Source organism: Pyrus communis, chromosome 1 (assembly GCF_963583255.1).
Source record: "Pyrus communis chromosome 1, drPyrComm1.1, whole genome shotgun sequence".
Lineage (NCBI taxonomy): Eukaryota > Viridiplantae > Streptophyta > Magnoliopsida > Rosales > Rosaceae > Pyrus > Pyrus communis.
In genome coordinates, this window is record NC_084803.1 from 37,733,551 (window position 1) to 37,739,550 (window position 6,000).

The following is a 6,000-nucleotide window of genomic DNA, read 5'->3' on the forward strand; positions in this document are numbered from 1 at the left end:
CGGCCGAACTTGGCCGACAAGTTGGCATGCTCCGCACATAACCGAAAGACGTAGTTAGCTTATTAGCTACTCGGCTTGCACACCACGTAGGCTTGGTAATTTTTAGGGTCAACACGTCTTTAAAATCTTAGTAAATTGTGAAAATGAATAAGAACCAACCGTTCAAAACTAAGAATTTTAATATGAACAATTTGATTTGGTTTAATTTATTTGAAGAAAATTGGGGTTGCACCTTAAATTCAATTTGTAATATAGAAAGTACCCTAATCACTTATAAGCACTTATAAGGTCTCTTCTTTTTTGAATTTGGAATTCATAATTTGAGCACTATTTTAAATTTAAACAAATCAAAGAAAACCAGACAAGTTGCTCGGAATATTCAGTTTGAAGGAGTTGGAATGGTTTTTCGTCTTTATCTGCCTAAAGCTGTCGAAACTTGACTATTGACGCCATATATAATTCGTTACAAAACAAAAATAGTAAGAGTAATGCTCATCCCCTTTCTTTTCTTCCTTAATCTTCACATGCTTGAGTTGACAAACTAGAGGCAACACGTGTGGGACAGCTTTGCCTGCACCAAGACAGCACAAACCACATGTAGTGCTATGGAGATTCCGTCCCGTCCCATGAATATTCGAGTGCATACTTGATACATGTGAGTGTTTCACCTAATAATAATTTTATTTTGTATACACAAAATCGACACTTTGTTATAAGCGTGTTTTTTTTACTAATCTCAACAAATATATCAATTTTATGTGCTTAGATAACATTACTCTTCACATAAACTCCAAATAATGGCACATATCTTTACAAAAATAGAGAAAATAGTTTTGGCCTGGTCAGAACAAAAAAGCAAGATGATGTAATGCATCTTTTACACAAAAAGGACCATACGAGAAAAAGAAATTGTGATCAACATGCAAATGATGACAATTATTAAATCCATGTAAAATTTTTTTCACGTGTAAAAATAAAAAACATGTGAAGGTGATTGAAAATTCATGTCATTTAAAAAAAAAAACAAAATGATGAAATTAATGTTCCATATTTTTGTTTAATTAGTGGCTTGAGAAAATAAAACTTAACATGAGCAACCGGTATAGTGAAACGTTCCTTAGCCACAACTGGGAGTCTGCGAGCCTTAGAGCACCTTCAGAGGGTCTTTAATCCTCTTTGGACAACTATTGTAAAGAGCCAAACCAAGGTATTGTGCTCCAATAGACTCTTTAGCTGGCTCTTTATTATGAATAGTATTGTTTAAGTATTCAAATATTTAGAATTTATTAAAACAGATAATGTTGTTCTGTGAAAGAAAACAATAGGGTTAATTGTAGAAGCGAAGATTACATCCAAAAAAAAAATACAGCCTTCAGTTAACAAATGATCTAAAATACGGGTGGTGGGTCGTCAATCATATAGAGAATGTTGCTGGAGATGTTACACTGGCTAGTAAAATAATTTTTGAACACTATTCGCTAGCTAAATTAGCTAACAAATTTTTAATGAAAGTGTTGGAGATGTAGGAGATGCTCTTAGATAACCATTTTAAGATAGAATTAAAGATAAAATTTGGTTGTCCACCTAACCCTACAATGTTATTTTCTAGGGTAAATTACATAATACCCCTCAGGTTTGAGGTCCATTACAACCTCATACAACATTTTTAAAATATTTCACTTTCATACCTCATTTAGTATTTTATTTCAATATAGTACCTCCGTTACATTTTCCATCCATCTACTCTACTTTTGTCCATCTCCTCTCACTTCACCTCCCATTCCTTCTCCCTCCAAACCCCCATAAATTTCTGAACTTCTTCCAGAACCCACAAATCAAAATGAGCTTCATCAAGAAACTTCTTAGCATTACCCAACTTGCCCATCTGAGCATATGTAGACACCAAGAGTTCCACGGCCGAATCATTGGGTATATGCCTGTCACTCCTCGTGTAATCAAACACCAATTTAGCAAATCTTAAAGCCCCATTTGACACAGAGACCTCAAAAGAGAATTGTAAGTCCATACACTACTCAAATTAACCCTATTGAGCTCAAAAAATTTCAACCCTAATTTCGGATCGTTTAACCGTTTAATAACCTCAAAAGCAATCGAAGGGGAAATGGAAATCTTGGAGTCTCGAACCCAGAAGGTTAGACGAGCTGTGAAGAACTGAAGGGTCATCTGCAACGCTCTGCCAACTGAGCTTGGTTGAAGCGTGCAACATCGACGGGAAGGAAGGGATGAGTAGGTGCAACAATTTGGGTGAAGGTGTGTCAGGATTTTTTATTTTTTTTATTTTTTGTTGAGGCGTGAGCAAGCAGTGGGACAAGATGGCGGAGGATGAGCAGCTCTGGGAGCTGACATGCACCAGGCACTGGGCCAACACCGGCTGCGGCAGCCAGTAGATGAGATCTGTGGTCCTCGCTATCAGCGGGTTCCGGCGGCTTCACGCCCACTACATCTGGCGTCTGAAGGGGTGGTTGATGGGTGATGGGTGATGGGGGGTGGGATATGGGAGAAGGGGGTGGGTGATGGGGATGGGAGAAGGGGATGGGGAGGAGATGGAGAAAAGTCGGTCGGGCGGTTTGGGAGGTTCTGGGTATGTTTGGTTTTTTAATTTTTTTATAAAAAAAAATTATTTTTTTTGCCAGGTATAAATGTGGGAACCACGTCAACTTTTAACGGATTAATGGATGAAAAATATAACGGAGATACTATATTGAAATAAAATAGTAGGTGAAGTATAAAAATAAAATGTTTTAAAAATGTTGCATGAGGTTGTAATAGACCTCAAATCTGATGGGGGTAAATTATGTAATTTACCCTATTTTCTAACATAGAATTCGTAGTCTTGTGCCTTCTATTAAATTTTAAAGTAGAATAGGGAGGCTAGCGTGAAGTCGTGTTTGAGGAGTTAATTATAACTTTATTTTTTATTTACAAAAAGCAAAATTATAACTACTAATTTATGGAGAAAGGTACTGGGATATAGAGGGCCATAACCAAAGAAACCTCGCCCACATTTGTAATAGTAGAACTGCTAACCCAACCAGCAGTTGCAGCAGCTTGCTGGCCTTCCAACACACAAAGCCTATGTCAGCTAATTCATCCCAAAAACCAAGTTATCACCAGACATTGATGGAGTTATTCTGGAGGTGCATGTTGTTCAGATTTCAGACTCAGGACACTACTAGTTTTTCATTGTTTTGCATTTACAACTAACTTGCCTCAAGAGGTTAATTAACCGACGCTTCAATAACTTGCCTCATAAATCTCTATTAAATCAGAAAAATTAAGCATACAAATAAACTAATAAAAAAAATAAAAAAACGAGTCACAAAAATTACCAAAAACAGATTGCTTTGTATATATGTAAGCGGCAACCTCTGAACCAATGTAAGAAATAAATATCCTAGCAGAAGAATTCCAGGACCTATTCACAAATGCTAAGGCTGATCTTCCTCAAATCTGTTTGCTTAATAAGTACGGCTTCCCATTCTTCCTTGTATACTAAACGGACACGACACTCCATTTCTACTCTTGAGCCATGCTGGAATTGGAGCTGAGTGTCGATATCCTGCTCATTATCACTACAAAAGCGTCGATGACCGTCAAGATAGCCCTAACCAAAGTAGGTATAACCTAATTGGATGTTATATCAGAGTCGGATGTTCATGGCAGGCTGTAAAGACAATACAGAATGTAAATCCAATCCACTTGTATATCTGTTTGGACCCGATTTTACACCATCGACCTGAGTAATCGAGGCCGTTGAATGAGCATAGTTCTTGACAGTCGGATAAGAAAGTGATAATATTATGGTTTTTAATCATAATAATTATCTTTTAATAAGTTATCTCAATTTTCTTGTACAAAATAGATGGGATACAAATCATAGCCCCCAACTTAGAAGCAAGCAGAACAGTCCAATTTAACTTGGTTTTGTTAGCAGTGTATCGTGTGGATTAGAGCAGCTTGGCCTAGGACTCTTATCACGTGGCATAGCCTAGGATTTGATGGTCTTGGATAATGATGAAATAAGAAGCCTAGGTAGGCTAGGCCTTTTTACATGGTGATGGATGTTGTCAAATGAGTTTAAAGGCTATTGATGGAGCTTTGATGATGATATAAGAAGCGCTAGGCTTCTGATATGATGTGATAAGCCTAGATAGGTTTTTATTTTGTTTGAAAAGTTACAAATGTGAAGGATAAATACAGATCAGTCTTTCTTCCTAGAGTTTGAGTTGCAATTGAACACCATCAGGCTGTGCCAAGCAGATATCCAACTAGGCCTGGAAAACGGGTCATGTCTGTAGTGTTCGTGTCATTTTTGTGTAACACCTGTTATCTTAACTGATCATGTCGTATGACACCCGTTATCTTAACGGGTCCTTAACAAGTCGAGTTAAGATAAATATTTTTTTTCTTAAATTTGCACATACCACACATTACCACATAAATATTACTTCAAAACATTAAAACACATTCGTCATTTAAATACTACATCTACACTAAAAAATAAGAGCCTAATGAATAAACATCTATACACTGCTGGTCTATCACAAAATATTAAATGTGCAAGGATATGCAAAATGAAAGAGTTTTTGTTTTCAAGGTTGTAAAGCCTTTCTCAAAAGTTTAAACCTTTCCAATGGAACTCAAAGCTTGCATGTAACCTTTTACAAAATCCTCAATTTTCATCGATCATCAAGACGTAAGATTTTGTGGTATCCACTAATGTAAATATTTTAAATTGAAGATCGAATTTGTTCATTGTATTCATATAGGTCAAGGAGTGTAGCTGTAAAAAATCATCAAATCAAAGTTAAAATAACTGTTAAATCGTGATTTTTCGTTGATAACCATCGAAAAGTTTTGTCTCATTACTTGAACTCTAAATGTTTGTTTTTTGCAATTTTTGGCGTATGTGATCTTAAAGCATGTACAAACAAGTTTGCCGGTTGGATCGTTGAAATTAGTTTCATAGAATGCGTATCTCATCAAAACGATAGATTCACTAACACTTGAGTTTATTTATATTTTCATTAAGTATAACAAAAGATTTTGTGGTATCCATTAATATAAATATTTTAAATTGAAGATCGAATTCATTCATTGTATTCATATAGGGTCAAGGAGTGTAGTTGTAAAACATCATCAAAATCGGAGTTAAAATAACATTTAAATCGTGATTTTTTGCTGATAACCGTCGAAAAGTTTTGTCCCATTACTTGATCTCTGAATGTTTGTTTTTTTACAATTTTTGGCGTATGTGATCTTGAAGTATATAAAAATATGTTTGACGGTTGGATCATTGAAACTAGTTTCGTAGAATGCGTACCCCATCAAAACAATAGATTCACTAACACTCAAGAGTTTATTCGTACTTTCATTAAGTATAATATAAGATTTTGTGATATCCACTAGTGCAAATATTTTAAATTGACGATCGAGTTCATTCATTGTATTCATATAGGGTCAAGGAGTGTAGCTGTAAAAAATCATCAAAATCAGAGTTAAAATAACCGTTAAATCGTGATTTTTCGTTGATAATTGTCGAAAAGTTTTGTCCCGTTACTTAATCTTTGAATGTTTGTTTTTCAATTTTTAGCGTACGCGATCTTGAAGCATATATAAACAAGTTTGACGATTGGATCGTTGAAATTAGTTTCGTAGAATGCGTATCCCATCAAAATAATAGATTCAGTAACACTTAAGAGTTTATTCATACTTTCATTAAGTATAACATAAGATTTTGTGGTATCCACTAGCGTAAATATTTTAAATTGAAGATCGAGTTCATTCATTGTATTCATATAGGGTCATGGAGTGTAGTTGTAAAAATCATCAAAATTGGAGTTAAAATAGCTGTTAAATCGTGATTTTTCGTTGATAACCGTCAAAAAGTTTTGTCTAGTTACTTGATCTCTGAATGTTTATTTTTTACGATTTTTTGCTGATGCGATCTCGAAGCATATACAAACAAGATTGACGGTT